This window comes from Musa acuminata, chromosome BXJ3-9 (genome assembly GCF_036884655.1).
Source record: "Musa acuminata AAA Group cultivar baxijiao chromosome BXJ3-9, Cavendish_Baxijiao_AAA, whole genome shotgun sequence".
Taxonomy (NCBI): Eukaryota; Viridiplantae; Streptophyta; class Magnoliopsida; order Zingiberales; family Musaceae; genus Musa; species Musa acuminata.
The window spans coordinates 26,089,427-26,113,070 of NC_088357.1; positions in this window are offsets into that span (position 1 = coordinate 26,089,427).

Sequence of the window (23,644 nt, forward strand, 5' to 3'; positions counted from 1 at the left end):
TTGCAATCACTTGAGAGATCCCCTCCTCTAGTTCTAAATTTAGAATTCTATTTAGGGAAGAGTGAGTGCTTGTAAAAGGTTGTATCCTAAACATATGAAAAGGAGAAGAGAGGTGTAAAAGGGTAGTTGATTTTCACCCATTGAAGAAAGATTGGTAGTGGAAGTCGATGGCCTCTATTAGGATCAAGAGCACTAAGAGGGGGGGGGGGGGGGATGGCGGCGGGGGTGAATTAGTGCAGCGGAAAACTTTCGACGATTAAAACTACATTTGTACGTTGAAATCCGATTTTGACGTAAAAGTTGTTTCGTGGAGATAATAACTTTGAAAGCTTACGAAAATATATTTGAAGTAAAGTAAGGAAGGCACTTTGCAATTAAGATAAATAGCACAAAGGAAATGCAAACCAGATTTTAGAGTGGTTCGGTCAAATGTGACCTACATCCACTTTTGGCTTCCTCTTCCGATGAGGTCACCGACGTCTACTAGAGGTCTTCCTTTAATAGGTGAAGGCCAATCACCCTTTTACAGTTTCACTCCTTTTGACAGGCTTAGGAGACAACCCTTACAGAATTTTCACTCCTCTTTTGAATGATCAAAACTTGGAAGAAAAGAGAGAGGAGAACTTTTGGCCTTTACAATACTTTTGAGCTCTAAAATCATAGAGTAAGATCAAGCTTTTGGTGCCCTTTCATGCAGGAAAGGGTTGGGTTTATATAGGCCCAAACTAGTTTAAATTTGGAGTTGAAAAGTGTCCTCTCCTGGTTTTTCGGGGTCCTGGCGGTACTACCATCATAACTAGGTGGTACTACCACTTGTCATCTATCACTGAGCAGTACTACCGCTTAGTCTGGGTGGTACTACCGCTTGACATCGCTCAGAGACCGAGCTCAAGCGGTACCACCGCTTGATAGGGGTGGTACCACCGCTGGCAGTAATAACTACCGACGGTACCACCGCCTGATAGGGGTGGTACTACTGCCTAGAATTCCTGGGAGACCAAGTCTCCTGGGCGGTGCCACCGCTAGTGAAGAAATCTGGGTCCAAATGGGCTGATCCATTCGGCCCAATTTGGGTCTATCAAGGGCCCAATTGCCCATATAATAAGTTAATGGGATCACCTCTCATTCCTAACTTAATCTACATGCTAACTATGATATTTTAAGACATTAATATTGCAACTTGCTCCGATGTGTCAATCGCTTCTTCCGGCAAGCTTCCGGTGAACATTCGACGAACCCTCGGCGATGCTCCGATGGACTTCCGGCAAACTCTTGGACATGCGATGATCCACTTGGCAAGTTCCAACGAGCATCTTTGGCAAGCTCCTGGACTTCTCGGATTTGTTCCCGCAGAACCTCCGAAGGCCGTCTTGACTTCCATCGAACTCTCGAACCCCTAACGTGATCATAGTCTTGACTCCAACGCAGCTCCTACTACATGTCTTACTGCCATCGTAGTTAATCCTACACACTTATCTCAACATATGGATTAGATAACAAATGACAATTGACTTCATCATCAAAATTCGAGATTTAACAATCTCTCCCTTTTTTATGATGATAATCAATTGATAACGGAGTTAACCTTAACTCCTCTTATCTATATGCCATACTTGAGATAAGTCATTCTTGAATTCAAAGCCTTTGAATTCAAGAGACATATTGATAAGTTAAGATCATTTAATCTTATTAATACTCCTATCATGATTCCTATCATGATGTATTTCTCTGAAAATGATGTCAAGGCTTGACATCCATTTTCAGGTTTTATATTTTAAATATGAAAAATAGCAATTGTAGCAATTCATCATATGGTAAGATATCAACATATAAAACTGCGATGTAAGTTCTTGATATCTTAACATAATATAAACATTTCAAGTGTTTAGCAATCATAGCATTTCATCACATGAAAAGATATCAATTTGTAGAATTGCGATGTAAGCTCTAGATATCTTAACATAGTGCAAATATGGCAATCATACCAATTCTATTACCAAATTATCATATATTTCTTTGCAAGCTTTTGATATCTTAACATAATTTAAATTCAAATATGGTACTCATAGCATCAATTCATATAGCATTAAATTCAAATATGACACTCATAGCATCAATTCATATATTTCTCATTCAAATATGGCACTCATAGTATCAATTCATATATTTCTCCCCCTTTATCATCAACATAAAGGAGAACGATATAAGTAAATTTTAACTAGGTCTATGTCATTTTTTAATAATGAGTGATAGGATACCAATTATACAAACATCTCAAGGAAAACATGACATTGAGATGACTTTCATTACTTCTTTCTCTTTATTTGTTATTTTCTTTTTGCATGAAGGAGGAAAGTCATTTGTGAGCTTACTCAAATGAAGTTAAAATTGATAAGATATTAAAGCACGCTTTATTTTTACAAGAATCAAGATATGTGTGTGAATCAAATGCTTGCACGTAAAACTATATCTCAAAAGATATAAAAAGGAATCATCAAATTTATTTCTCGAAAGATATTTTTCAAATGATAAGTCTATGAGAGATACATTTGCTAGTTGATTCCATATGTCAAAAATCAATTATGTGAATCAAAACTTGATATGACATATGTTTATTAAGTCCGGAAAAGAATAATGTATCGAGAAAATCCGATTGTTAGGATCAAGAAGATCTGAAAATGAAATTTAACACTTTTATGCATTCGGACATGGTTTTGCTATAGATTTTCAAACATAATCATAAAGATAAAACATGCTTATCATCATAGAAATTTTTGTATCCAAGACACATAATTTTCAATAAGTTATTAAGACATGTAATCGTATAAGCTTCTCATCATAGCGTTAAGTGATTTAATCAAGAAAGTCCGAAAAATAATTTTAATAAGTTAATGTATTCAGACAAAATTTTGTAGTGCTCAAGGATTAAGAATTCGATGTATAAATCTTCTCAAATCACAATTAGAGTATAACATGCTCATCATGGAAACCAAGGCACAAGATTTTCAATTTATAAAGTAAGCATGTTATAGAGGCATTCAATCTCAACGTGAAACTTAAGTGATCAAGAAAAATTTGAAAACGAGTAGTGTAAAGAGATTCAAGGAAAATCCGAAAACGATGTTCGATCTACATTAATATTCCTAACTCTACATATGCTCACTAAATAATACATTAAGTAAAACATATTAAGGATTAGTAGTTATCATTGTGATCAAGGTGAGTAGCATAAAGAGTTTGCAACTGTTAGGATTGGAGCGGCACTAAGAGGGGGGGGGTGAATTAGTGCAGCGGATTAAAACTTCGGTTTTAGAAAATCTTTCGTACGATAAAAATAATGTTTCGTTTGAAACCGTTTCAATTGCGTTGAAAGCATACGTAATAAGATGAGGGCAGTGAACTTAGCAAAGTAAAGGTTTGCAGAAAGATAAATGCATAAACATAAACGTAAACCGGAGATTACGTCGATTTTAAAGTGGTTCGGTCAAATGACCTACATCCACTTGCGAGGCCCCTCTTCGACGAGGCTCCCATCTTCCACTAGCAAATCTCTTGAAAGGGAAGGGTAAATACCCCTCTCACAACTCTTTACAAGCGGTTCACTCTCTTACAAATTTTCAGCAAGAAAGAAGGAGGTGAACACTAGCAAAATGAAAACAAGATTAGCTAGGACTTTTCTAAGACCTTTCTCTCAAACACTTGCTGCTTAAAAAGTTGTGTTCTCAGCCGAGACTTGAGGGGTATTTATAGGCCTCAAGAGGATTCAAATTTGGGCTCCAAAAATTTGAATTCTCTTATGTTCCCGATGCTGGCGGTGCCACCGACAGCCAAGCGGTGCCACCGCCCAACGCTCGGGTGCTGGGCGGTGCAACCGCCCAGCCCAGGAGGTGTCACCGCTCAGCTCTCAGGTGCTGGGCGGTGCCACCGCCAAGCCTCAGCGATGCCACCGCCTAGGCCAATTCAGCTCACTGGTTGGGCTCCAAACTTGACCCAAACCAGTCCGAACTCGGGCCCAATTGGCCCATACTTGGGTTATAAGATTAACACCTAATCCTAACCCTAATTAACATGCTAACTATGAATTTAAAGACATTTTCTAAGCTATTACAAAGTCCTTAAGTCAAGACTTTTTCCGGCGAGCTTCCGGCGAACTTCCGACGATTTTCCGATAAACTCTCGAAAACCATTCTGTAGACTCCCGACAAGCTCCTAGACTTCACGATTTGATCTTGACGAGTTCCAACGAGCTTCTTCGGCAAGCTCCGATCTTTCTCGGCGAGCTCCACGAACTTCCAACGAACTTTCCGGCGAGCTTCCGAAAAACCCTTCGGCAAGCTCCCTACTCATTCTCGGCTAGTTCCGGCAGCATTCCCGACGAACCTTCGGACTTCCGTCAAAGTCTTGAACTCGCAATGAATCCTTTGTGCTTGACTCCGACACTTTGTTTTGCTTTATGTCTTCGTCATTATCGTAGTTAATCCTACACACACAAGCTAAAACTCTACTCCGATCTAGACAATTATTACAACGCGAATTGACATTCTATTGCCCGGCACGTCATTGGTTGGCGCTTCGTCCGATTCTTCGGTGCATCGTCCTCTCTTGCAGCTTGTTGCCCAATTGGCGGTTGACCTCCGCAACCCCGATATCCTTGGCATAATTTCGCTCTCCTTGGCCCGATGCCCGACGTCCGAAGCATTCAGCCATCCAATATCCTGACGTGATCTCTTTCGGCGCAACGTCAATTCCTCCTGCGTCAACTGTCTAAACCTGATCGAGTAGACCTGCATCGCTCAAAATGTAATTTAAATCATAAACACATATCAAGTGGTTTCATCATCAAAATACGAGATTCAACAATCTCCCCCTTTTTGATGATGACAACCACTTGATGACAGAGTTAACCTTAACTCCGGGTGTTTAAACAAACTCCCCCTATCAATATGCCATATTGATAGAATCTTGAATTCAAACTGAATTCAAGTCATTGCAATATTCATCATGAATACTTGCAACACATCATCATGAACATATGCATAAACTTATGCATATCATGTCATCAACATACTTCTCCCCCTTTGTCTTCAACAAAAAGGAGAAGTACAACTATTCTTTGTGTTTTTAATATAAGTTCAACTCATTGCATGGAAAACATAATATCAAGTTTTATCATCATGCAGTTTTGAAGCTAGAAAATTTAGCAAGTATTGCATCATGCTTAGGACATTCAAGCTATCAAGTTTTAGATATGCAAGTTTTATAGCATACAAGATAGCACTTTTGGTAATGTTCAAGATAGCAAGTTCTACATCATGCAAGCTAGCAAAATGTTTGAAAAAGTGATCAAGTTTTGCAACATACAAGCTAGCAAAAATGTCAAACTAGCAAGAGATAATGTTTTACATGAGGCAAGCAAACAATTTGGCAAATGTTACATTTGCATCTTCTCTTTTGAGAAGTGCAATTTTTGCTTTCATCTTGAATTGTGCAAGCTAGTTAGTTTGCCTCTTTTCATGATGTCCACGCTAGAAATTCTTGCTCCCCTTTGTCATTGTCAAAAAGAAGGGAAGACCCTTATATCAATTTTCATATTATGACAAAGGCAAGTATCATTCTTATTTGTGCATCATTATATATTCAAATTAAAACATACACAATTTCAATAACCTTATTTTTCATGCACGATACCGAAAAATAAATCAATCATCATTAATAAGCATATCATACATGATACTCAAACATTAAAATTTTCAAGCATTTATCAACATGTTGATCATGATACCAAACATTCATCATTTAAAGCATTTCAATCATCACTATAACTCATCATGCACAAAATGTAAAATCATCTAACATGATACAAACATTTATTTTCAAAATGTTTATCACTATTTTCATGTATGATAATAAAGTATTCATGATGCATATATCATCACAATACAAAGCAATTGCATGCATAATTTCAAATTATAAATATTTCAAATCATGAAGATATTAACTTGTCAAATTTCATCCGATCATTCATTATTATAACTTTTCATTTGTATACATAAAAATAATATCAAGAGTATTTCATGCATAATTTTAATCACCACATAAGGAATATCAAGAAGAAAGTAATTGGGTGATGCGATAAACATTTCATGAATACAAGGAATTGTATAAAAATCATATCATGAAAGATTAGAACATATGAATACCAAAAGGCATGATTTCTTTTTGAAAAACCTACTCATAAATAATCAAAAGAAAATCTTAGGAGATCGATTAAATGAAAAAATCTTGATTCATAATAAATCTTAATTTGTAAATATCACGGAATCAAGATCATGATTTTGAATAAAACTCATTCAAATTCAAATCATCCAAATCATCAAAATCTCAACATTTCTTTCAAGAGATTCAAAATGGCATAGATAGTTTTATTGGTCTCTTAGGTAGAAATCAATAAGATAGAGGATTACATTTCATTTTTATAAATTTCTATTCATGTGATTTGCTTCTTATGAGCATGCCTTAGTCTTTATATGCCAAATCAATATAAGCATTAAAGTTCAAGATGTAAAGGCAAAATCTTATAAGACAACTCATTTATAAAATATTCATCATGTTTATTTTTATGAGATTCATAAGATTGGTAAAATAAATTCATTAATCTCAATAGAATAGAAAATTCATTTCCATTTCATACAATTGATTTTATGTGAGAGTGTTCAAGTCTTTTTGTGAAAACATTGTATCATCATTTAAAGTCAAAACATAAGTTTCGTCATAAAGCCGTCAAGACCAAAGACATCAAAAATAAAACATCATGATATCACATCTATCATCAAAAGACTATCAAGAAATTCATACATAGATGTACATGCACTATGTCATCTTAATATGTCATGAGAATATCATCTTAATTCGTCATAAAAATGATTAAACCAAAAACATGTTAATCCAAAATGAGAGTATCAAATCAACATTTACTTCAAAAACTCATGCATGACATAAAATCATCAAAATACACATGCATGGATTAATCCTAAGCATAATCACATATCATATAACTATAATCCATAATGTTGCATACATCATTCAACATTTCAAAAGATAACATGCATGAAACCTTAGCAATATACTTTTCATTGATCAAATTTTTAATTTTTTCAAAGATGCAAAAAAAGAAAAACATGATATAATTTTTGAAAAATAATTTTTTTTTATTTCCTATTCCTACTATCTAAATTAAGAACTCATGAAAAACTTCAAGTAATTTCAAAATAATTCAAGAGAGTTGAGTTACTTACCTTGTAGTCGAAGCCCGTCAAAGCCCAATTCGCCGTTTCACCTTTGGAAGTTCTTGATTCATCCTTCGGTGCCTTCCTTTTCTTTGGCCTCTTCCTCCATTCAAGTTCATTGTTTATTTTAGATTTTTGTTTAATGAACTTATTAAGAGTTGTTGTTCAAAGTTCAAGTTCATCATTGTCCTCATCACTTGAGTCATCGCTCAAGTGGTATTCATTTGTCTGAGGTTCCAAATCCTTCCTATTCTTTGGAAGGTGGTTCAAGTGTTCATTGTGTTCATCATGTGCATTGCGCACCATTTCTATTGTCATTAATGAGCCGATAAGTTCTTCAAGTGGAAAAATATTTAAATTTTTTGTTTCTTGTATTGCCGTTACTTTTGATTCCCAAGCTTTAGAAAGTGATCGTAAAACTTTACTAACAAGTTCAAAATTCGAGAAACATTTGTCAAGAGCTTGTAAACCATTGACGACATCCGTGAAACGGGTGTCCATGTCAACAATGATTTCGCTCGGCTTCATTTGAAAAAGCTCGAAATCATACATTAAAATATTGATTTTCGAATCTTTAACTCTAAAAGTGCCTTCGTGTGTGATTTCAAGAGTGTGCCAATTGTCGAAAGCCGTTTCGCATAAAGAAACCCGATTGAACTCATTTTTTTCGAATGCGTAAAATAAGGCATTCATAGCCTTTGCGTTTAAAGAAAACATCTTCTTCTCCAAATAATTCCATTGGTTCATTGGAAGAGAAGACATTTCAAATCCATTTTCGACTATGTGCCATAAATTCAAATCCAAAGAAAGTAAGAAAACTCTCATTCGAGTTTTCCAATAAGTGTAGTCCGTCCCATTGAAAAAGGGAGGACAAATGAGAGAGTGACCCTCTTGAAAGCCGTAAAGAGTCATTTCTATTTGGGTGTTAAACCAAGGTAGAAAAACATGGCTTTGATACCAATTGTTTGGATCGGAGCGGCATTAAGAGGGGGGGGGTGAATTAGTGCAGCGAATTAAAACTTCGGTTTTAGAAAATCTTTCGTACGATAAAAATAATGTTTCGTTTGAAACCATTTCAATTGCGTTGAAAGCGTACGTAATAAGATGAGGGCAGTGAACTTAGCAAAGTAAAGGTTTGCAGAAAGATAAATGCATAAACATAAACGCAAACTGGAGATTACGTCGATTTTAAAGCGGTTCGGTCAAATGACCTACATCCACTTGCGAGGCCCCTCTTCGATGAGGCTCCCACCTTCCACTAGCAAATCTCTTGAAAGGGAAGGGTAAATACCCCTCTTACAACTCTTTACATGCGGTTCACTCTCTTACAAATTTTCAGCAAGAAAGAAGGAGGTGAACACTAGCAAAATGAAAACAAGATTAGCTAGGACTTTTCTAAGACCTTTCTCTCAAACACTTGCTGCTCAAAAAGTTGTGTTCTCAGCCGAGACTTGAGGGGTATTTATAGGCCTGAAAAGGATTAAAATTTGAGCTCCAAAAATTTGAATTCTCTTATGTTCCCGATGCTGGCGGTGCCACCGCCCAGCCAAGCGGTGCCACCGCCCAGCGCTTGGGTGCTGGGCGGTGCAACCGCCCAGCCCAGGAGGTGTCACCGCCCAGCTCTCGGGTGCTGGGCGGTGCCATCTTCTAGGCCAATTCAGCTCACTGGTTGGGCTCCAAACTTGGCCCAAACCAGTCCGAACTCGGGCCCAATTGGCCCCTACTTGGGTTATTAGATTAACACCTAATCCTAACCCTAATTAATGTGCTAACTATGAATATAAAGATATTTTCTAAGCTATTACAAAGTCCGTAAGTCAAGACTTTTTCCGGCGAGCTTCCGGCGAACTTCCGACGGTTTTCCGATAAACTCTCGGAAACCATTCTACAGACTCCCGACAAGCTCCTAGACTTCACGATTTGATCTTGACGAGTTCCAACGAGCTTCTTCGGTAAGCTCCGATCTTTCTCGGCGAGCTCCATGAACTTCCAACGAACCTTCCGGCGAGGTTCCGAAAAACCCTTCGGCAAGCTCCCTACTCATTCTCGGCTAGTTCTGGCAGCATTCCCGACGAACCTTCGAACTTCCGTCGAACTCTTGAACTCACAATGAATCCTTTGTGCTTGACTCCGACACTTTGTTTTGCTTTATGTCTTCATCGTTATCGTAGTTAATCCTGCACACACAAGCTAAAACTCTACTCCGATCTAGACAATTATTACAACGCGAATTGACATTCTATTGCCCGACACGTCATTGGTTGGCGCTTCATCCGATTCTTCGGTGCATCATCCTCTCTTGCAGCTTGTTGCCCAATCGGCGGTTGACCTCTGCAACCCCGATATCCTTAGCATAATTTCGCTCTCCTTGGCCCGATGCCCGACGTCCGAAGCATTCAGCCATCCAATATCCTGACGTGATCTCTTCCGGTGCAACGTCAATTCATCCTGCGTCAACTGTCTAAACCTGATTGAGTAGACCTGCATCGCTCAAAATGCAGTTTAAATCATAAACACATATCAAGTGGTTTCATCATCAAAATACGAGATTCAACAATCTCCCCCTTTTTGATGATGACAACCACTTGATGACGGAGTTAACCTTAACTCCGGGAGTTTAAACAAACTCCCCCTATCAATATGCCATATTGATAGAACCTTGAATTCAAACTAAATTCAAGTCATTGCAATATTCATCATGAATACTTGCAACACATCATCATGAACATATGCATAAACTTATGCATATCATGTCATCAACATACTTCTCCCCCTTTGTCATCAACAAAAAGGAGAAGTACAACTATTCTTTGTGTTTTTAATATAAGTTCAACTCATTGCATGGAAAACATAATATCAAATTTTATCATCATGCAGTTTTGAATCTAGAAAATTTAGCAAGTATTGCATCATGCTTACGACATTCAAGTTATCAAGTTTTAGATATGCAAGTTTTATAGCATAAAAGATAGCACTTTTGGTAATGTTCAAGATAGCAAGTTCTACATCATGCAAGCTAGCAAAATGTTTGAAAAAGTGATCAAGTTTTGCAACATACAAGCTAGCAAAAATGTCAAACTAGCAAGAGATAATGTTTTACATGAGGCAAGCAAACAATTTGGCAAATGTTACATTTTCATCTTCTCTTTTGAGAAATGCAATTTTTGCTTTCATCTTGAATTGTGCAAGCTAGTTAGTTTGCCTCTTTTCATAATGTCCACGCTAGAAATTCTTGCTCCCCTTTGTCATTGTCAAAAAGAAGGGAAGACCCTTATATCAATTTTCATATTATGACAAAGGTAAGTATCATTCTTATTTGTGCATCATTATATATTTAAATTAAAACATACACAATTTCAATAACCTTATTTTTCATGCACGATACCGAAAAATAAATCAATCATCATTAATAAGCATATCATACATGATACTCAAACATTAAAATTTTCAAGCATTTATCAACATGTTGATCATGATACCAAACATTCATCATTTAAAGCATTTCAATCATCACTATAACTCATCATGCACAAAATGTAAAATCATCTAACATGATACAAACATTTATTTTCAAAATATTTATCACTATTTTTATGTATGATAATAAAGTATTCATGATGCATATATCATCACAATACAAAGCAATTGCATGCATAATTTCAAATTTTAAATATTTCAAATCATGAAGATATTAACTTGTCAAATTTCATCCGATCATTCATGATTATAACTTTTCATTTGTATACATCTAAATAATATCAAGAGTATTTCATGCATAATTTTAATCACCACATAAGGAATATCAAGAAGAAAGTAATTGGGTGATGCGATAAACATTTCATGAATACAAGGAATTGTATAAAAATCATATCATGAAAGATTAGAACATATGAATACCAAAAGGCATGATTTCTTTTTGAAAAACCTACTCATAAATAATCAAAGAAAATCTTAGGAGATCGATTAATGAAAAAATCTTGATTCATAATAAATCTTAATTTGTAAATATCATGGAATCAAGATCATGATTTTGAATAAAACTCATTCAAATTCAAATCATCCAAATCATCAAAATCTCAAAATTTCTTTCAAGAGATTCAAAATGGCATAGATAGTTTTATTGGTCTCTTAGGTAGAAATCAATAAGATAGAGGATTACATTTCATTTTTATAAATTTCTATTCATGTGATTTGCTTCTTATGAGCATGCCTTAGTCTTTATATGCCAAATCAATATAAGCATTAAAGTTCAAGATGTAAAGGCAAAATCTTATAAGACAACTCATTTATAAAATATTCATCATGTTTATTTTCATGAGATTCATAAGATTGGTAAAATAAATTCATTAATCTCAATAGAATAGAAAATTCATTTCCATTTCATAGAATTGATTTCATGTGAGAGTGTTCAAGTCTTTTTGTGAAAACATTGGATCATCATTTAAAGTCAAAACATAAGTTTCGTCATAAAGCCGTCAAGACCAAAGACATCAAAAATAAAACATCATGATATCACATCTATCATCAAAAGACTATCAAGAAATTCATACATAGATGTACATGCACTATGTCATCTTAATATGTCATGAGAATGTTATCTTAATTCGTCATAAAAATGATTAAACCAAAAACATGTTAATCCAAAATGAGAGTATCAAATCAACATTTACTTCAAAAACTCATGCATGATATAAAATCATCAAAATACACATGCATGGATTAATCCTAAGCATTATCACATATCATATAACTATAATCCATAATGTTGCATACATCATTCAACATTTCAAAAGATAACATGCATGAAACCTTAGCAATATACTTTTCATTGATCAAATTTTTAATTTTTTCAAAGATGCTAAAAAAGAAAAACATGATATAATTTTTGAAAAATAATTTTTTTTTATTTCCTATTCCTACTATCTAAATTAAGAACTCATGAAAAACTTCAAGTAATTTCAAAATAATTCAAGAGAGTTGAGTTACTTACCTTGTAGTCGAAGCCCGTCAAAGCCCAATTCGCCGTTTCACCTTTGGAAGTTCTTGATTCATCCTTGGGTGCCTTCCTTTTCTTTGGCCTCTTCCTCCATTCAAGTTCATTATTTATTTTAGATATTTGTTTAATGAACTTATTAAGAGTTGGTGTTCGAAGTTCAAGTTCATCATTGTCCTCATCACTTGAGTCATCGCTCAAGTGGTATTCATTTGTCCGAGGTTCCAAATCCTTCTTGTCCTTTGGAAGGTGGTTCAAGTGTTCATTGTGTTCATCATGTGCATTGCGCACCATTTCTATTGTCATTAATGAGCCGATAAGTTCTTCAAGTGGAAAAACTTTACAAACAAGTTCAAAATTCGAGAAACATTTGCCAAGAGCTTGTAAACCATTGACGACATCCGTGAAACGGGTGTACATGTCAACAATGGTTTCGCTCGGCTTCATTTGAAAAAGCTTGAAATCATGCATTAAAATGTTGATTTTCGAATCTTTAACTCTAAAAGTGCCTTCGTGTGTGATTTCAAGAGTGTGCCAAATGTCAAAAGCTGTTTCGCATAAAGAAACCCGATTGAACTCATTTTTTTCGAAAGCGTAAAATAAGGCATTCATAGCCTTTGCGTTTAAAGAAAACATCTTCTTCTCCAAATCATTCCATTGGTTCATTGGAAGAGAAGACATTTCAAATCCATTTTCGACTATGTGCCATAAATTCAAATCCAAAGAAAGTAAGAAAACTCTCATTCGAGTTTTCCAATAAGTGTAGTCCGTCCCATTGAAAAAGGGAGGACAAATGAGAGAGTGACCCTCTTGAAAGCCGTAAAGAGCCATTTCTATTTGGGTGTTAAACCAAGGTAGAAAAACGTGGCTCTGATACCAATTGTTAGGATCGGAGCGGCACTAAGAGGGGGGGGTGAATTAGTGCAGCAGATTAAAACTTCGGTTTTAGAAAATCTTTCGTACGATAAAAATAATGTTTCGTTTGAAACCGTTTCAATTGCGTTGAAAGCGTACGTAATAAGATGAGGGCATTGAACTTAGCAAAGTAAAGGTTTGTAGAAAGATAAATGCATAAACATAAACGCAAACTGGAGATTACATCGATTTTAAAGTGGTTCGGTCAAATGACCTACATCCACTTGCGAGGCCCCTCTTCGATGAGGCTCCCACCTTCCACTAGCAAATCTCTTGAAAGCGAAGGGTAAATACCCCTCTTACAACTCTTTACAAGCGGTTCACTCTCTTACAAATTTTCTGCAAGAAAGAAGGAGGTGAACACTAACAAAATGAAAACAAGATTAGCTTGGACTTTTCTAAGACCTTTCTCTCAAACACTTGCTGCTCAAAAAGTTGTGTTCTCAGCCGAGACTTGAGGGGTATTTATAGGCCTGAAGAGGATTAAAATTTGAGCTCTTAAAATTTGAATTCTCTTATGTTCCCGATGCTGGCGGTGCCACCGCCCAGCCCAGGAGATGTCACCGCCCAGCTCTCGGGTGTTGGGCGGTGCCACCGCCAAGCCTAGGCGGTGCCACCACCTAGGCCAATTCAGCTCACTGGTTGGGCTCCAAACTTGGCCCAAACCAGTCTGAACTCGGGCCCAATTGGCCCCTACTTGGGTTATTAGATTAACACCTAATCCTAACCCTAATTAACATGCTAACTACAAATTTAAAGACATTTTCTAAGCTATAACAAAGTCCGTAAGTCAAGACTTTTTCCGGCGAGCTTCCGGCGAGCTTCCGGCGAACTTCCGACGGTTTTCCGATAAACTCTCGGAAACCATTCTGCAGACTCCCGACAAGCTCCTAGACTTCACAATTTGATCTTGACGAGTTCCAATGAGCTTCTTCGGCAAGCTCCGATCTTTCTCGGTGAGCTCCACGAACTTCCAACGAACCTTCCGGCGAGCTTCCGAAAAACCCTTCGGCAAGCTCCCTACTCATTCTCGGCTAGTTCCGGCAGCATTCCCGACGAACCTTTGGACTTCCGTCGAACTCTTGAACTCGCAATGAATCCTTTGTGCTTGACTCCGACACTTTGTTTTGCTTTATGTCTTTGTCGTTATCGTAGTTAATCCTGCACACACAAGCTAAAACTCTACTCCGATCTAGACAATTATTACAACGCGAATTGACATTCTATTGCCCGGCACGTCATTGGTTGGCGCTTCGTCCGATTCTTCGGTGCATCATCCTCTCTTGCAGCTTGTTGCCCAATCGGCGGTTGACCTCCGCAACCCCGATATCCTTGGCATAATTTCGCTATCCTTGGCCCGATGCCCGACATCCGAAGCATTCAGCCATCCAATATCCGGACGTGATCTCTTCCGGCGCAACGTCAATTCCTCCTGCGTCAACTGTCTAAACCTGATCGAGTAGACCTGCATCACTCAAAATGCAGTTTAAATCATAAACACATATCAAGTGGTTTCATCATCAAAATACGAGATTCAACAGCAACAACGTAATTGTTATAACAAGACAAGAAGAAATTGTGACCACATTTACATATACAAGCTCATTCAGGAGGTGAAATATTAAAATGCCTAAATAAGGAGTCAAATTGTCGATGAATTTGCTGCAACTCAGATAGGATTTAATCTTGGCGATGTTCAAGCCGATCTTGTCTTTGTTCAAAGCGATCCATCTGAATCCCTATGTTTTCGATAGATGATGCAGGAGCTTGCTCAAATGAATGTGTTTCCTCAAGGAGACCAGTCGGAGGAGATTGAGTACCCCTAAAAATTGGTGTTTGTAGTTCTGGTTCAGGTTGAGGGGGATCGTTTCTTCTAGGCATTCTAACCCACATTCCATTTCTAAATAAACATCTCATTCGTCGAGTGGTATTGCAATATCATAGGCATTAAGTATTCTAGTGATTATGCCACCATATGGAAGCATCATGTCTTTCTTAGATATTTCTATCATATTTTGTTGAATAAGGTAACCAAAACAATTGTTAAATCCTTTCATGATCCAGTACATGGTTCCTAGTTCCATTTGACTTACTTCATCATGATGGTATTGTTTAGGGAGAATGATACTAATTAGAATGTGATGAAGTACTTTGGTATTTAATGATATTTCTATCATATGTTCACAGCTTTTAGGAAAAACCATTAAGTTGGGATTATAGAAAATTGTTCCTAAGGCATCAACATACGTAGTCCATACTGTTTCATCATCCTATTGACCTCTAAAATAACCTCTATCTTTTACATGGATGCCTATTATGTCACAAAGGGATCTATCCGTAATAGATATATGAAATCCTAGAAGATAGGTAGACACCCCTTTCTTCTTCATCTATATGTAGATTGTTATAAAACAACCTAACAAGTCTAGGGTAGATGAGTTCACTTATTTGTAGGATTGGGAGAAGATATAGTTTTGCGAGCCAATTCAATGGTTTGCAAATTTTATGGAAGCAAATTTTTAGGCACGTAGATTTTTAGCCAATTCAATGGGTTCCCTTATGAACATTTCTAAATTCTATGGAAGCAAATTTTTAGGCACGTAGATTTGAATCAAAAAGTGTAGAATCAAAGTTTTCTTCTAATCTCCTCTTCCCTTTGTCCCTAGAGGATCTTCTAGAGCCCATAACTATTGCTATTTAGGAAGATAATGAGCAAGAGTAGATGATTCAAAACAAAAATCAAAAGCCTCTTAGAGAATACCTTAGTTGAGATCTTCAAGAGGATGAATGATTGATTCTTGATCCTGCACAAAATAGGCAGTTTTTGGGCAGCTAAAGGAGAGGAATGGAGGTGAAGAAGATTTTGGAGCTGCTAGGAGGAGAAGAGAGTGATTTGGTCGGTTCTACTACCGGCCCAAGCTCGGTTTAAAAGGGATAGATTGCGGGCGGTGGCACCGCTGGCTGGGCGATGCAACCGCTTGCCACCCATGACAACCGGCGGTGCTACCGCCAGCTGGGTGGTGCCACCGCCTACTGTCACGCCCCTCAAAATATCCATGATTTTTAAAATTTTCGTCACAAACCAATCTAGGATCCAAACTAACGTTTGAGGACACTGAAAACATTCTATTCATATTCACATCCATAAAACCTGTGCAGTTTATAATCATATATCACATCACTCGATAATTCACATTTATGGCAACCCAAGCCAACTTGACAAACATGAACAACATTTATAAATCCACAAGCTAAATAATTTATACAATCGGAACTCCAACTATTCACCACAAGTTCATATCATTATAAGTTAGGCTTAACATTCAGAAATTCCAAATAAGAGAGATCTCCTAACACTTTGACACAGTATATCCATTTCGGTTCATCGACGACATTTCATTACATACAAAACATACTTATACAACAATAGCATAACAACCAACAAGACTTGCCCATAATTCTGAATAGCTATCCACTGCCTCAGCCCAAATCAAACATCTCGAAGAGTGACAAGCTGACCTGAAAGGTTTATGTAACAACGGAGTGAGCCAAAAACGGCTCAGCAAGTGACAAAGCATATTCAGAACAAAAGGAACAGTTTGAAACGAGTAAGGTATCATAATGCAAGGCAGAATACCAGAATTCTCAAGGATACCATCTCAATAGATACCAAATCATACGTATCATGTCATTCAAAAACATATTTGATCCATAACGAATGGGGCATAGAGTAATTGGAGCATATCAATGGCAGATAGGATATTTCAGAACATATCTGTTCATAACAAATGGAGCACAGAGTAATTGGAACATATCAATGGCAGATAGGACATTTCAGAACATATCAGTTCATAGCAAATGGAGCACAGAGTAATTGGAGCATATCAGAAACAAGGAAACATATCGGAGCTTATCAATGGCATATAAAATGTTCCGAAGCATATCAACGGCATATGGAACATTTCGAAGCAAAATCATCAGTGAATGAAGCATTTCAGAGCATATCGAAAACAAATATCGTACAGAAGCTCAAACGTCGTCTTTGACGTTGCAAACATATCAATCTTATCCAAAGCATGTACAGAAACACATAACCAAAGCTCTGGATATCATATCAAACATACAGAAGGTGTAGTGGGATCTCAGTCAGAATGTGATTCATCCATTTCTGAATGACCACCTGACAAAAGTCTCCCACGTCTGGGAGCTCCATCCACCCACGTCTAGGTGAAGTCAAAGGGGCCGGCAGAGCATCGCAGGCTCTAAGCAATATCCCACAAAGCGGGACCCCACAAAGCGGGCAAATAAGCACATACCAGAATATCCCACAAAGCGGGACCCCACAAAGCGGGCAAATCAGCGCATACCCTTTACCATTTCTGGCAAAGGTCCAGACAATCCCACACACCAGAGTACAAAAGGGTAGTTTCAACAATAAGTAGCATATATCGGAAGCACACACGGAACAACGAAGCTTACATGTGCCTTTACGAGTCAATCCGAAGTAAGCAATAATCTTTCACAAGTATATTCAGATTTGAAGGGAATTGAAAGCAAGGGCACATATGGAATCCAAGCAATCATAAATAACTCAATTCAATAAGAAGATTTGATGAATTCAATGTCCAAAGGAATGAAACTGGAATAGGCACATATCGAAAGCAAATGCGGAACAATAGGATATACATGTGCCTATATGAGTCAATACGATATAGTATAAACGTTACACAACAGTTTTCAAGAATGCAATAATTTTAAGGACAAGAGCATACAAGAATTCAAAGTAGTAATATAAAGCTCAATTGAATAAGAAGGCTAAAGGATATCAATTTCCAAAGGAATGAAACCAGAATATGAGAAATCGACCAAAGCTCGATTTCTGGCAGAATACAGAAGGCACATTGAACAAATGATTCAAACTATCAATCGTGCTCCAATTTACTTAGAAATAATCATTGGATAATACTTTCAGATAAGACAGGCTTCATATGAATTGAACTGTCCAACAGAGAGAGTTATAAATAATTTGGTAAGCAAGAGTCGTAGAACAAAATCTCTATTGGCAGAATTCATAATGTCAGATTCAACAGATAACTGGGCAGGTGTTTAGATTCTAAATCTTTCAATCCATATATCAAGGAAAGGTCTACGAGTCTAGGTTCCAATGAAATCAGTTTTGAACAAATCAGAGTTTCCACAAAGGCTTATAGGCAGCTCGGTATCAAAAGGTCAGAATCTCAGAAGTTGCACAGATTCGAATCGTTACGTCTAAACAGGAGATATATCAAATGCAAGGCTAGAACAATTCAAAGTTCCTCATATTCAAAGCAAATGTGGAGATAAAATTGATAGTGAGGAAAGATCAGGATACTTGCAATAAGACATATCAGAGCAATTATAGGAGAAACGATCAGGGAACTTACAATAAGACATATCAGAGCAATTATAGGAGAAACGATCAGGGAACTTGCAATAAGACATATCAGAGCAATTACAGGAGAAACGATCAGGGAACTTGCAATAAGACATATCAGAGCAATTATAGGAGAAACGAACAGGGAATTTGCAATAGAAAGGATTGAAACAAGCGGGAAACTTGCCTTTCAATGATTTCGATCCGAAGATCCAAAGAAGGTGCCAGCCCAAATCCTTCTACTTTTTCTCCGTGTCCTCTCTCTGTTTCGTTTTGTGCTCCCGTTTTCTTCCTTTCTTCGCAACTACACCACGTGTCGAACATCGAGGCACAGTCACCTACTCTCTCTTACTCTCATTCCTTCAATTCCAGCTGCAGTTGCCACTGCCACAGCTGCCTCTCCTTCTCTTCTTCCTCTCTTCTTCCCTTTCTCTTCTTCTTCCTTTCCTTCTCTTCTTTCCCAGCTGCACTACTACAGTCGCAGCCTCAGCCACGGCCACAGCCTCTACTTCCTCCCCTGCTCATCTTCCTCTCCTTCTTCTCTTCCAACTGCAGCTGCCATCGCAGCAGCCGCAGCCCCTTCTCTTCTTCCTCCCCTTCCCTTCTTCCTTCCTCTTCCTCTTTTCCTGCCACAGCTGCAGCTGCCACAGCCGCCACCGCAGCTACTTCATTCCCTTCTCCTCTTCCTCTCTTCTTCCTCTCCTTCCCTTCTTCCTTTCTCTTCCCCTTCTCTTCCAGCTACAGCTGCCATCGCCGCAGCTGCAGCCCCTCCTTCCCCTTCTCATCTTCCTCTCCTTCCCTTCTTCCTTCCTCTTCCTCTTTCCCTGCCACAGCTGCCTCTCCTTCTCTTCTTCCTCCCCTTCCCTTCTTCTTCTTCTCTTCTTCTCCTTCCTCCCCTTCTTCTCCCCGACGTCACACCCACCCTCTCCTCTGTTTCCTCTGCAGGAAACAGAGGTATCACAACCTTTTCTCCTGCTTCCTCTTCCTCTTCTCTTCCTCTTCTTCTTCTTCTCCTCTTCAAACGCCCCTCACCTCTCCTCTCTTTCCATCTGCAGGAAACAGAGGTGCTGCAGCCCTTGCTGCTGCCACCTCTCGCTCCTCTCCCTCTTCCCTCTCTTTTCCCTCTTCTTCTCCTTCTCTTCTTCTCCTCTTTCCCTTTTCCTCCCCAACGCCACACACCTCCTCGCTGCAGCCTTGCCGCAGCTATTCTCCTCTCTTCTTCTTCTTCTTCTTCTTCTTCTTCTTTTTCCCTTCTCCCTCTTCTTCCTCTCTTCTTCTCCCCACGCTCCACCGCTCCTCTCTCTGCTCGAGAAACAGACCCACGCCCCACCGCTTCTCTCTCTGTTCGAGAAACAGAGAGCGTGGGAGGCGGTGGGATAAAACCGAATTTTCGGTTTTCCTTTATCTTTTTCTTTTTGCAACTTAACAGTTTAGTCCTTCAAATTCCTATATTTACATATAGATCCTCCGATTTATAAATAAATCTTTATTAATAATTTTTAAAAGTGAGGGATATTACACTCTCCCCTCCTTAAAAGAAAATTTAGTCCTCTAAATTGATCATAGCTCAATCGATGAAAAGATGAGGATTATGATATCTTTATTTCCTCCTCCTACTCTTAAATAGTTTCATCAATACAATACAATTACATAATTATCCACGAGTGACCGAAATATTCTCCTCCTTGATCCTCAATAGACGGTAACCCGACCTTCAATCAATTTCTAAAAATACTTGCGCACTCTGTAATTAATCAAGCAAGTCGTTACTTCAGAAAATACTCGTTTTTGATGATCACCTGATTCAACTATCCATAATCAATATAAAGCCTCAATGTTCCATCCATCTTTTTAACTAACACCAGAGCACCTCATGATAAAATATTAAGCCAAATAAAATCCTCATTTAATAATCCTTGTAGTTGTTTTTTTCTAATTCCGCTTATTCAAATGATATCATTTTGTAGAGAAGCTTAGATTTTAGGATTGTCCCAAGGACCAAATCAAAAGCAAAATCACATTTGCAGGTAATCCAAACAAGTCATCCTGGGATACATTAGGCAAGGAGATAAATAATGTCCAATACTCTCAAAATAAAAGATGGGCTGATCAAATATACAAAAAGTGATCATTGGTTATATACCAATCCATACTGGTATGATAGGAAGATAGCCAATCCATACCAAGTATAATATCAAATCTCCAAATCTTTAGGAGAACTAAATCAGCAAAAAGTTCAAGTTCTCCAATAAAATCAGACAAGAGGACCAGATTCAAGTTCGTTATCAAAGAATCTCCAATGATTGTACTTACATATATCACATAATACAGTGGTCTAGGTTGAATACCCAAGTGATAGGCAACATGTTACGAATCAAATCGTAGATAGAACCCATGTTCAAACAAATATTTGCATTCTTTCATAAACATACATAATACCTTCGACCACTAATTCAGAAGTCTTAGAATCATATTCAGTGATAGCATACACTCTAACATAGGCTGATGATTTAGGAGGCAGTGACTCTTTCTTCTTGTTCAAAGGGCAAACTTTTATTTTATGATCCAACTTTCTACAAGCAAAATAGACTCCAATCACCCGAAAACACAAACTTGTTTCATAATTTAACTTGTAATTCACACATGATTAAGTCTTTGGTGGTGACTTTCCTTTTCAAATCCAAATGTCATTACTTTCTGATTCATTTCCAATCATATTCTTATTGGTAAACTTGTCCTTATCATTCTTGTCACTGATCTCCAAAAATTCTTTTCATTGTTGCCAATAATAATCAGCCTCTACTTCCAATATAAGGTGGCAAAAGAAATCTTTTGATCATCAAAACAATTTTGTACATCAAATATCTTCTCTGTTTGCATCATTCATTTTTCTACCACCAATGAAATTAGGTCCACCATGCTTCCATTGCGCTACTCTGATTTAATATCCTCGATCAACCCTTTTATCCACCTTAATTAATCAGAATCAAATGAAATAGGAGGACCCAAATGTCCTCATCATCCTAGATTCCTAAAATACATCAAAGAAAATTTCCACCAATCACTATAGTTCATTAAACCTCAATATATTTTGCACGTCAGCATATCAAATATTTCAGTAATCCTCAAACAATGCTCTGATACCACCTATGTCACGCCCCTCAAAATATCTATGATTTTTAAAATTTTCGTCACAAACCAATCCAGGATCCAAACTAACGTTTGAGGACACTGAAAACATTCTATTCATATTCACATCCATAAAACCTGTGCAGTTTATAATCATATATCACATCACTCGATAATTCACATTTATGGCAACCCAAGCCAACTTGACAAACATGAACAACATTTATAAATCCACAAGCTAAATAATTTATACAATCGGAACTCCAACTATTCACCACAAGTTCATATCATTATAAGTTAGGCTTAACATTCAGAAATTCCAAATAAGAGAGATCTCCTAACACTTTGACAAAGTATATCCATTTCGGTTCATCGACGACATTTCATTACATACAAAACATACTTATACAACAATAGCATAACAACCAACAAGACTTGCCCATAATTCTGAATAGCTATCCACTGCCTCAGCCCAAATCAAACATCTCGAAGAGTGACAAGCTAACCTGAAAGGTTTATGTAACAACGGAGTGAGCCAAAAACGGCTCAGCAAGTGACAAAGCATATTCAGAACAAAAGGAACAGTTTGAAACGAGTAAGGTATCATAATGCAAGGCAGAATACCAGAATTCTCAAGGATACCATCTCAATAGATACCAAATCATACGTATCATGTCATTCAAAAACATATTTGATCCATAACGAATGGGGCATAGAGTAATTGGAGCATATCAATGGCAGATAGGATATTTCAGAACATATCTGTTCATAACAAATGGAGCACAGAGTAATTGGAATATATCAATGGCAGATAGGACATTTCAGAACATATCAGTTCATAGCAAATGGAGCACAGAGTAATTGGAGCATATTAGAAACAAGGAAACATCTCGGAGCTTATCAATGGCATATAAAATGTTCCGAAGCATATCAACGGCATATGGAACATTTCGAAGCAAAATCATCAGTGAATGAAGCATTTCAGAGCATATCGAAAACAAATATCGTACAGAAGCTCAAACGTCGTCTTTGACATTGCAAACATATCAATCTTATCCAAAGCATGTACAGAAACACATAACCAAAGCTCTGGATATCATATCAAACATACAGAAGGTGTAGTGGGATCTCAGTCAGAATGTGATTCATCCATTTCTGAATGACCACCTGACAAAAGTCTCCCACGTCTGGGAGCTCCATCCACCCACGTCTAGGTGAAGTCAAAGGGGCCGACAGAGCATCGCAGGCTCTAAGCAATATCCCACAAAGCGGGACCCCACAAAGCGGGCAAATAAGCGCATACCAGAATATCCCACAAAGCGGGACCCCACAAAGCGGGCAAATCAGCGCATACCCTTTACCATTTCTGGCAAAGGTCCAGACAATCCCACACACCAGAGTACAAAAGGGCAGTTTCAACAATAAGTAGCATATATCGGAAGCACACGCGGAACAACGAAGCTTACATGTGCCTTTACGAGTCAATCCGAAGTAAGCAATAATCTTTCACAAGTATATTCAGATTTGAAGGGAATTGAAAGCAAGGGCACATATGGAATCCAAGCAATCACAAATAACTCAATTCAATAAGAAGATTTGATGAATTCAATGTCCAAAGGAATGAAACTGGAATAGGCACATATCGAAAGCAAATGCGGAACAATAGGATATACATGTGCCTATATGAGTCAATACGATATAGTATAAACGTTACACAACAGTTTTCAAGAATGCAATAATTTTAAGGACAAGAGCATACAAGAATTCAAAGTAGTAATATAAAGCTCAATTGAATAAGAAGGCTAAAGGATATCAATTTCCAAAGGAATGAAACCAGAATATGAGAAATCGACCAAAGCTCGATTTCTGGCAGAATACAGAAGGCACATTGAACAAATGATTCAAACT